Here is a 12,498-nt window from a genome sequence, read left to right on the forward strand (position 1 = left end):
TTTATTTTATAGCGTAATTGAATAGGACTTAAGAAAATATCAACATAAATGATATTTATTGAAAATTAAACAAAAACTTGTTCAAATTGATTTCCTGAAATAAGATGTTCAGATATTAAATTTCAACAATTAAAAGCTGTCTATAAAAATTGTCCTGCTCATAAGATGTATACAATGTATGTTCTTTTGGGCAAACTTTCTTTTCAGCATTATTGAAAAGCTTTTAGTGAAAAGGTAAGGGGCAGACATGAGATTATTTTTTTATATAAGTTGGTAAAGCGTATTTTGCAATTGTTAAATAAAATTATTATAAGTTAGTTTTTGTTTTTTTTAAAGCTACGGCACTCATCAATCACTTTCCATATGATTCTTATTCCAATTATTCATCTTTAGGGAAATATTTTGTTTGTTTGTTTGCTGGATTTATTGCCCCTGGAACAATGAGGGTCATTTTGAGGCAGTCTCCTTGTAGTAGTTGGTGACTACCTCACTGAACAACATAAAGGAGGACGGTCACATGCCATCCAGAGTAATAATGGAAAAGTCTCTTGCCCAAGGAGACAATCACAACAGAATGGACGGCCCATATTTCCCAGCTCCTAAAGAAACTCAAACCAACATGCATATCTCTGAAAGTACTTTCTGAATGATTCTTAAATACATTTTTGGTTTGTTTGGTTTATTTTTGTTTAACGTCGTATTAACAGCCAGTGTCATTTAAGGACGTACCAGGTTTTTGAGGTGGGGGAATGCCGGAGTACCCAGAGAAAAACCACCGGCCTACAGTCGAACTTGTAACCCAAAAGGTGGAGGGCCAGTGATAAAGTGTTGGGACACCTTAACCAATCATCCACTGTGGCCCCTCTTAAATAAACAGTCACATGAGTCTTCAACATGCAACTATATTTTTGATGTATTTACTAACTAAACAGTTAGTAAAGATTTCCCCTCCTCATAATTCTAACCAATTATTTCCATTAAAATATAGTAAAATTTAGCACCTCTCCAAGGAGAAACATGAAATTTAATTTTTTTTTATAAAACACCTTAAGGCCCTTCTATCCAGGAAGAGTATTCGATTCTACCAAATCTGGGTCTTGAAAAGATTTTTGAAAATTCAGTCAGTTTGACCCACAACATGGGATTTCCATCCAGGAAATAATCTCAGATATGTTATTGATCTGACCGTTGCTTTCATATATGTATTACCTTTGTTTTCTCTTCATTTTCTCTTTATTTCCGTTCACTTCCAGTCATTTGGTTACTGTGACCTTGAATGTTGATGGTCAAGGTCAACTATTTGCCTGACTATTGCAGTCAGCAACTCATGCTGTAGATGTACTATAATCATCAAGTGTGGTGTACATGTCACAGTAATTAAAGAAAAACATTTGAATTGCAATTTTTGGATAATTTTGAATTTTGACAGGAAAACATTTCTCAGGTGCAATATCTGAGACATTTTGATTATTATTTAACCTTGAATCACACACCTTTATAAGAGCAGGTTTTTTTTTAAATTGTTATCAAAATAAACCATTTTGAAAGAATTTTTTTTTTTTTCATCATTTGACCCCTATGCCCTTGAATGAAGGTCAAGGTCAACGATAAGCAAAAACATTTATAGGTAACCATACATGCTATCGATGTGCCAAAAATCAAGCCTTCATGTGTTTAGATAAAGATGTAGAAATCTTTTAAGTGAATTTTTTTTCAAAAGTCCTATATAGATCTGATTTTTCTTCTGATGATCATAAAATGCACATTGTTTCAGTGGATCATGTTCTTTCATATGTCAAAAAAAGAAACACAATTTGAGATTTCTATTTGAATTAGCCCTGACCAAATATTAATGCTAAAAAATTTCCAATGAAAATGAAAAAAAATTATGCTAAAAAATATGAGCTTCCTATGTAAACTATAGCAAAATTCAGCCCCTCCCCAGGGGGAATGTGACACCCAGGGCCATGAAATTTACAATTGTGATAAAGCACCTTTAGAACCTTCCATCTATGATGAGTATATCATTCTGCCATATCTGGGTCTTCAGAAGAAGATTTTTGAATATCAGTCAATTTGACCCCTTTTGGCCCATGTCCCTCAGGCCCCTGAGGGGTAGGGACCATTATTTATATTTTTTTTGTAAACCTTTAGCCAAGGAAGGTTTCTGCAAAATTTCATCAAAAATGGTTCAGGAGTTTTTTGTAAATAACACACGATGCAAAATGACAGACGTAGTCTGATTGGAAAAGGTCACTAAGCTTCACTCAGGTGACCTTATAATTCAGATGTTGTGCCTTGAAGTGGTATATATTTATATGTATACACGTACTGCTGTTAGGGGTGTCCCATTACCTAGTACGCAGGTGTTACATTTTATCTGTTACTGGGTTATGTTGAGCTTTACAGGATCAATCCACTGATCATTTAAATGTACCTGCACAGATGTCACTCAAGTAGCACCAAATATTGACTGGAAATATTACATGACAAAGTGTCAAAAGTCAATGTCATCACAAATGATTTTTTCACATTTATGAATTTAATCGTGAGTAAAATATCACATATATATACTTAACATCCTCACCAATTTCCAGCTCAATGACACCTTTGGAACTGGAGAAGAAGTTTAAGATGTGTTTTTCAAGATGGCTGCCATGGCGACCATCTTGGATTTCGGACCGACCCGAAAAATAACACTTGGTCAGGACCATCTCAAGAGCATTTCATGCAAGTTTCAGCTCAATCCTACCAGTGGAACTTGAGAAGAAGTTTGAAATGTGAAAAGTTTACGCACTACGGACAGTACAGGCAAAGCACAATAATTATAGGTCAACCTAATGGGTCAGGTGATTCAAAAAACAGCTATGCTCCGATTTAAGGAACTTGGCCTCCCTTGTGTATTGTTTAACATCCTATCAACAGTTGATTGTAATATAAGGATTGCCTCCCTTGTGTATTGTTTAATTTCCTATCGACAGTTAATGCTGATTTTAGGATCGCCTCCACTGCATGCAATATGTATGTGTACAGTGTACGTGTGTTTGTTTTGGGTGGCTCTGCTATGTTTGTGTTTTTATTCTTCAATTGTGATAGTGCAGAACTGATGCCAACTGGGTGCTAAGTGCTTCCTGACAGAAGTATACTGCCAGACACCCAGCAGGACACCCCACCTGCATGGTCACATTACAGGATATCAAGGCCTGTTGCATGCCATCCAGAGCAATCTTGGTAAAGTGTCTTTGCTCAAGGACAACCACAACAGAACAGATGGCCCATTTCTCAGCTCCCATAGAAACACAAACTAACATTAGATGGGAGTGTCGAACCTGTATAATGCACCTGGATCTTAACCTGATGTGTAGTGGTCAGGCTCTGACCAACAGCTAACCTGATGTGTAGTGGTCAGGCTCTGACCAACAGCTAACCTGATGTGTAGTGGTCAGGGCTCTGACCAACAGCTAACCTGATGTGTTGTGGTCAGGCTCTGACCAACAGCGCTATTCACTCACTGTAGTCCTCTCTCAACAGGTCAAAAGTGAGGCAGTATCAAAGGAGACATTAGGAAATAAGAAAGTTGTTAAGAAAAACTATTGTTGCCAACTGCTAGAACAGTTTAGCTGAAAGCATTGGGTCTGTTGTAACTCTGAACTAGTTATTAATAGGACAACAGGCTTTTATGTATCAATAACTCAATATAAGTACATGTATACTATTTAGGTTACTGATCTTCTGATATTGATTACTTAAGTATGAGGCATATTTCTGAAACATCTGTTGTCAAGATTATAATTTAGATCTCCATTATATATAGGGTATAACCTATAGAAGACTTAAGGTTGACCTAAATGGAGTCCTGTTAGGAGGTCCTTATGTTTTGTACTGTGATGTCCCCTTTGATTGGACATTATCTGTTTTGTACTGTAATGCCCCCTCTGATTGGACAGTATCTGTTTTGTTCTGTAATGTCCCCCTTTTGATTGGACATTATCTGTTTTGTACTGTAATGTCCCCCTCTGATTGGACAGTATCTGTTTTGTACTGTAATGTCCCCCTCTGATTGGACAGTATCTGTTTTGTTCTGTAATGTCCCCCTTTTGATTGGACATTATCTGTTTTGTTCTGTAGTATCCCCCTCTGATTGGACAGTATCTGTTTTGTACTGTAATGTCCCCCTCTGATTGGACAGTATCTGTTTTGAACTGTAATGTCCCCTCTGATTGGACTGTATCTGTTTTGTTCTGTAATGTCCCCTCTGATTGGACATTATCTGTTTTGTACTGTAATGTCCCTCTTTGATTGGAAATTATCTGTTTTGTACTGTAATGTCCCCTCTGATTGGACATTATCTGTTTTGTACTGTAATGTCCCCCTCTGATTGGACATTATCTGTTTTGTACTGTAATGTCCCCCTCTGATTGGATATTATCTGTTTTGTACTGTTATGTCCCCTCTGATTGGACATTATCTGTTTTGTACTGCAATGTCCCTCTTTGATTGGAAATTATCTGTTTTGTACTGTAATGTCCCTCTTTGATTGGACATTATCTGTTTTGTACTGTAATGTCCCCCTCTGATTGGACATTATCTGTTTTGTACTGTAATGTCCCTCTTTGATTGGACATTATCTGTTTTGTACTGCAATGTCCCTCTTTGATTGGAAATTATCTGTTTTGTACTGTAATGTCCCCCTCTGATTGGACATTATCTGTTTTGTACTGTAATGTTCCCCTCTGATTGGACATTATCTGTTTTGTACTGTAATGTCCCCCTCTGATTGGACATTATCTGTTTTGTACTGTAATGTTCCCCTCTGATTGGACATTATCTGTTTTGTACTGTAATGTTCCCCTCTGATTGGACATTATCTGTTTTGTACTGTAATGTCCCCTTTGATTGGACATTATCTGTTTTGTTCTGTAATGTTCCCTCTGATTGGACAGTATCTGTTTTGTACTGTAAAGTCCCCCTCTGATTGGACATTATCTGTTTTGTACTGTAATGTCCCCTCTGATTGGACATTATCTGTTTTGTACTGTAATGCCCCCCTCTGATTGGACATTATCTGTTTTGTACTGTAATATCCCCCTCTGATTGGACAGTATCTGTTTTGTACTGTAAAGTCCCCCTCTGATTGGACATTATCTGTTTTGTACTGTAATGCCCCCTTTTGTACTGTAATGTGAGCAATTTATTTGTATTTGATAAGTGTAATTTCTTACACCTATAGAAGGTATCGATGTACATTAAGAAATACAACACCTATTGACAATGTCAATACTCAAACACCTTAAACAAGAGGCCCATGGGGCCTGTATCGCTCACCTGGTTGGATAAGACCAAATGTCAAAATAATGTTCATATTCAATTTGTTTTATTTGTAAATCTCTAACAATGCTATATATGGTTATAGTGTGGGAATCCAAACTACTTTATTAATGAAGTCCAGACAGAATTGTTTTTAGAACATGCATTCATCATTTTATGACTAATGGCGATTTAAAGGAATTACCTCAATTTTCCCTATTGGGCCCCGCCCCTTTGGCCGGGTGGGTCAGAGTCACCATTTATGCAAAATCTGTTCCCCTTCCCTCAAGGATGTTTCTGACCAAATTGGGTTCAAATCCATTCATAACTTTATGACCAGTAGCGATTTAAAGGAATTACCTCTATTTCCCCTATTGGGCCCTGCCCCATTGGCGCCTCCGGGGTCAGAGTCATCATTTATGCAAAATCTGTTCCCCTTCACATAACAATGTTTCTGACCAAATTGAGTTCAAATCCATTTATAACTTTGACTAGTAGCGATTTGAAGGAATTACCTCTATTTCCCCATTAGGCCCCACCCCTTTGGCCCCTTGGGGGTCAGAGTCACCATTTATGCAAAATCTGTTCCCCTTCCCCAATGATGTTCTGACCAAATTGGGTTCAAATCCTTTCATAACTTTATGACTAGTAGTGATTTAAAGGAATTACCTCTATTTCCCCATTAGGCCCCGCCCCTTTGGTCCCTTGGGGGTCAGAGTCAACATTTATGCAAAATCTGTTCCCCTTCCCAAAAGGATGTTTCTGACCAAATTGGGTTCAAATCCATTCATAACTTTATGACTAGTAGGGATTTAAAGGAATTACCTCTATTTCCCCTATTTGACCCTGCCCCTCTGGCCCCGTGGGGGTCAGAATCGGCATTAATGCAAGATCTGTTCCCTTTCGCCCAAGGATCTTTCAGACCAAATTTGGTTAAAATCCATTCATAACTTTATGACTAGTAGGGATTTAAAGGAATTACCTATATTTCCCCTATTTGACCCTGCCCCTCTGGCCCCTTGGGGGTCAGAATCTTCATTAATGCAAAATCTGTTCCCCTTCCCCCAAGGATCTTTCTGACCAAATTTGGTTAAAATCCACTGGGTATTTTATGACAAGTAGTAATTTAAAGTAAATGTTGACAGACGGACGACGGACGCTGCGCCATGGCATAAGCTCACCGGACCTTCAGTCCAGGTGAGCTAAAAACCAACTACAAATGTATTAATAGAAATTTCAAACATTAGAAATACAATTTGTCATCACTGGAGTCATTTTTACCTATGGTAGAAAATAAAGTGATTTTTTCTTTATTGATCAATTAAGAAAGCAAACAAAATAGATTAACAATTAAGCATTCACATGTATTGAAGATTTATTAATCTGTTATACATACACATCATGATTAAATGCATTTTCTTGTATAAGCACAAACTTTATATACATGACCTATGACTTGCATGCAGATCACAAACAGGCAGTGTATGTACATTCTATCTTTCTATGCACACTTAACAATCACTCAGAAATAGTATCAATGTTTACCGAAGTTAATTGTTTTACAACAAACTTGTAATCAACAGTCAAACACTCACTTTAATGACTATAAAATAAATAATTATCACCAGTTTCTTTAATAGGATATGTTGAATTATTCCATGCCCTTATAAGGCCTGTGCCAGTATGATCAGGACTCTTGCATCATAGACTAAGTACACAGCTAGCTGGCTCCTCAGTATTTAACAACTACTCACAGTATTCCAGTACAGGTATCATAAGAGATGTTCTCCAACCCCGCCTCCCTAGGACCAATGTTCTCCCACCCGAACCTCCCTAGGACCAATGTTCTCCCACCCCGCCTCCCTAGGACCAATGTTCTCTCACCCCAACCTCCCTAGGACCCCGCCTCCCTAGGACCAATGTTCTCCCACCCCGCCTCCCTAGGACCCCGCCTCCCTAGGACCAATGTTCTCCCACCCAACCTCCCTAGGACCAATGTTCTCCCACCCAACCTCCCTAGGACCAATGTTCTCCCACCCAACCTTCCTAGGACCAATGTTCTCCCACCCCGCCTCCCTAGGACCCCACCTCCCTAGGACCAATGTTCTCCCACCCCGCCTCCCTAGGACCAATGTTCTCTCACCCAACCTCCCTAGGACCCCGCCTCCCTAGGACCAATGTTCTCCCACCCCGCCTCCCTAGGACCCCGCCTCCCTAGGACCAATGTTCTCCCACCCAACCTCCCTAGGACCAATGTTCTCCCACCCAACCTCCCTAGGACCAATGTTCTCCCACCCAACCTTCCTAGGACCAATGTTCTCCCACCCCGCCTCCCTAGGACCCCACCTCCCTAGGACCAATGTTCTCCCACACCACCTCCCTAGGACCAATGTTCTCCCACCCCGCCTCCCTAGGACCCCACCTCCCTAGGACCAATGTTCTCCCACCCAACCTCCCTAGGACCAATGTTCTCCCACCCAACCTCCCTAGGACCAATGTTCTCTCACCGAACCTCCCTAGGACCAATGTTCTCCCACCCAACCTCCCTAGGACCAATGTTCTCTCACCCAACCTCCCTAGGACCAATGTTCTCCCACCCAACCTCCCTAGGACCAATGTTCTCCCACCCAACCTCCCTAGGACCAATGTTCTCCCACCCCGCCTCCCTAGGACCAATGTTCTCCCACCCAACCTCCCTAGGACCAATGTTCTCCCACCCAACCTCCCTAGGACCAATGTTCTCCCACCCAACCTCTCTAGGACCAATGTTCTCTCACCCCGCCTCCCTAGGACCAATGTTCTCCCACCCAACCTCCCTAGGACCAATGTTCTCCCACCCAACCTCCCTAGGACCAATGTTCTCTCACCCAACCTCCCTAGGACCAATGTTCTCTCACCCAACCTCCCTAGGACCAATGTTCTCCCACCCAACCTCCCTAGGACCAATGTTCTCTCACCCAACCTCCCTAGGACCAATGTTCTCCCACCCAACCTCTCTAGGACCAATGTTCTCTCACTCAACCTCCCTAGGACCAATGTTCTCTCACCCAACCTCCCTAGGACCAATGTTCTCCCACCCAACCTCCCTAGGACCATTGTTCTCCCACCCAACCTCCCTAGGACCAATGTTCTCCCACCCAACCTCCCTAGGACCAATGTTCTCCCACCCAACCTCCCTAGGACCAATGTTCTCCCACCCAACCTCCCTAGGACCAATGTTCTCTCACCCAACCTCCCTAGGACCAATGTCCTCCCACCCAACCTCCCTAGGACCAATGTTCTCCCACCCAACCTCCCTAGGACCAATGTTCTCTCACCCAACCTCCCTAGGACCAATGTTCTCCCAGCCAACCTCCCTAGGACCAATGTTCTCTCACCCAACCTCCCTAGGACCAATGTTCTCTCACCCAACCTCCCTAGGACCAATGTTCTCTCACCCAACCTCCCTAGAACCAATGTTCTCTCACCCAACCTCCCTAGAACCAATGTTCTCTCACCCAACCTCCCTAGAACCAATGTCCTCCCACCCAACCTCCCTAGGACCAATGTTCTCCCACCCAACCTCTCTAGGACCAATGTTCTCTCACCCAACCTCCCTAGGACCAATGTTCTCTCACTCAACCTCCCTAGGACCAATGTTCTCTCACCCAACCTCCCTAGGACCAATGTTCTCCCACCCAACCTCCCTAGGACCAATGTTCTCCCACCCCGCCTCCCTAGGACCAATGTTCTCCCACCCAACCTCCCTAGGACCAATGTTCTCCCACCCAACCTCCCTAGGACCAATGTTCTCCCACCCAACCTCTCTAGGACCAATGTTCTCTCACCCCGCCCTCCCTAGGACCAATGTTCTCCCACCCAACCTCCCTAGGACCAATGTTCTCCCACCCAACCTCCCTAGGACCAATGTTCTCTCACCCAACCTCCCTAGGACCAATGTTCTCCCACCCAACCTCCCTAGGACCAATGTTCTCTCACCCAACCTCCCTAGGACCAATGTTCTCTCACTCAACCTCCCTAGGACCAATGTTCTCTCACCCAACCTCCCTAGGACCAATGTTCTCCCACCCAACCTCCCTAGGACCATGTTCTCCCACCCAACCTCCCTAGGACCAATGTTCTCCCACCCAACCTCCCTAGGACCAATGTTCTCCCACCCAACCTCCCTAGGACCAATGTTCTCCCACCCAACCTCCCTAGGACCAATGTTCTCTCACCCAACCTCCCTAGGACCAATGTTCCTCCCACCCAACCTCCCTAGGACCAATGTTCTCCCACCCAACCTCCCTAGGACCAATGTTCTCTCACCCAACCTCCCTAGGACCAATGTTCTCTCACCCAACCTCCCTAGAACCAATGTTCTCTCACCCAACCTCCCTAGAACCAATGTTCTCTCACCCAACCTCCCTAGAACCAATGTCCTCCCACCCAACCTCCCTAGGACCAATGTTCTCCCACCCAACCTCTCTAGGACCAATGTTCTCTCACCCAACCTCCCTAGGACCAATGTTCTCTCACTCAACCTCCCTAGGACCAATGTTCTCTCACCCAACCTCCCTAGGACCAATGTTCTCCCACCCAACCTCCCTAGGACCAATGTTCTCCCACCCAACCTCCCTAGGACCAATGTTCTCCCACCCAACCTCCCTAGGACCAATGTTCTCTCACCCCGCCTCCCTAGGACCAATGTTCTCCCACCCAACCTCCCTAGGACCAATGTTCTCCCACCCCGCCTCCCTAGGACCAATGTTCTCCCACCCAACCTCCCTAGGACCAATGTTCTCCCACCCAACCTCCCTAGGACCAATGTTCTCCCACCCCAACCTCCCTAGGACCAATGTTCTCTCACCCAACCTCCCTAGGACCAATGTTCTCTCACCCAACCTCCCTAGGACCAATGTTCTCTCACCCAACCTCCCTAGAACCAATGTTCTCTCACCCAACCTCCCTAGAACCAATGTTCTCTCACCCAACCTCCCTAGAACCAATGTCCTCCCACCCAACCTCCCTAGGACCAATGTTCTCCCACCCAACCTCCCTAGGACCAATGTTCTCTCACCCAACCTCCCTAGGACCAATGTTCTCTCACTCAACCTCCCTAGGACCAATGTTCTCTCACCCAACCTCCCTAGGACCAATGTTCTCCCACCCAACCTCCCTAGGACCAATGTTCTCTCACCCAACCTCCCTAGGACCATTGTTCTCCCACCCAACCTCCCTAGGACCAATGTTCTCTCACCCCGCCTCCCTAGGACCAATGTTCTCCCACCCAACCTCCCTAGGACCAATGTTCTCCCACCCCGCCTCCCTAGGACCAATGTTCTCCCACCCAACCTCCCTAGGACCAATGTTCTCCCACCCAACCTCCCTAGGACCAATGTTCTCCCAGCCAACCTCCCTAGGACCAATGTTCTCTCACCCAACCTCCCTAGGACCAATGTTCTCTCACCCAACCTCCCTAGGACCAATGTTCTCTCACCCAACCTCCCTAGAACCAATGTTCTCTCACCCAACCTCCCTAGAACCAATGTTCTCTCACCCAACCTCCCTAGAACCAATGTCCTCCCACCCAACCTCCCTAGGACCAATGTTCTCCCACCCAACCTCTCTAGGACCAATGTTCTCTCACCCAACCTCCCTAGGACCAATGTTCTCTCACTCAACCTCCCTAGGACCAATGTTCTCTCACCCAACCTCCCTAGGACCAATGTTCTCCCACCCAACCTCCCTAGGACCAATGTTCTCTCACCCAACCTCCCTAGGACCATTGTTCTCCCACCCAACCTCCCTAGGACCAATGTTCTCTCACCCCGCCTCCCTAGGACCAATGTTCTCCCACCCAACCTCCCTAGGACCAATGTTCTCCCAACCCGCCTCCCTAGGACCAATGTTCTCCCACCCAACCTCCCTAGGACCAATGTTCTCCCACCCAACCTCCCTAGGACCAATGTTCTCCCACCCAACCTCCCTAGGACCAATGTTCTCCCACCCCGCCTCCCTAGGACCAATGTTCTCCCACCCAACCTCCGTAGGACCAATGTTCTCCCACCCAACCTCCGTAGGACCAATGTTCTCCCACCCAACCTCTCTAGGACCAATGTCCCACAGATAACAGTAGCAGAACTATCTATAAAACACAGGGTGAATGTTTTCATCACCCTGAGATAACCTAGCCGAGTACGGACAGGTATGTCCTAGAGATAAGCCTAGTTATCAATCTATCTCTAATGAATGGTAATCTGTTTTACAAACCAGATCCCAAACCCTAAAACATAATTTATTCCCCCAGAGCTCAGGCCTATTCCAGTATTATACAACTCTTCCTAATGCCGTATTTAGGTTCTACAGTAAACAGGGAAATCAAATCTTATCTTAACACCTCGCATCACTAATTAGTATTACAACATTAAGCCACATGTTTCAATTAGCTTTGCTAATTTGACAAGTGCCTGTGTGGAGCCTGAGTGCAGTAACTAAACAGGTTTAATTTTTTTACCTTTTCCTTCAAAAGAGATCACCACTAATGACATTATACTAATGCATGCTGTTAAACTAATTTATGTCTGCTAATATGTTTAACATTTTCAAATTCAGCTCCACCCACCTGAATTTGATATATCTCCCAACAGCAATTTGAAAATGTAATTCCTACCCCCCTTAGTGCTCATTAGAGGTTTAGGAGGAAAATTCTGTCACATCAATATAGTGTGTGAGGATATATCACTATGGTTTGTGTGTTCCATACACTTCACACAGTCAACATCGGTCCAGTGTTACATCCCGTACATACAAAGTACCTGATATCTAACAGGAATGATTTTTTTACATCATACAACATGCTAGAAAGGAATCGGACTAAATCTTAACTTTCACTAATCAAGCTGCTCAGGCTCACTTTCATCACATTCTTTCTTAATAACTGAAATTTCTTCATAAAAAAAACGTTCCTTAGGGTCGAGATCAGATAATAGTAAAAAAAAAAAAATCTAAAAAAACACTTGACTCCTTTGTTTTCTTTATAAGAATAAAATACTGTATTTGACCTAATAAGGCGCCTGCCCTAATAAGGGCGCCCCTACCTTTTTTCATGGTAATATATCTTTGACCGAGTGTCAAAATGGTGCACAAAAGTAATAATTCATGTGAAATGTTTTGCTACTTTATGTGTTCAATTTTCTTCTGCAAATTAAG

Source organism: Pecten maximus, chromosome 5 (assembly GCF_902652985.1).
Source record: "Pecten maximus chromosome 5, xPecMax1.1, whole genome shotgun sequence".
Lineage (NCBI taxonomy): Eukaryota > Metazoa > Mollusca > Bivalvia > Pectinida > Pectinidae > Pecten > Pecten maximus.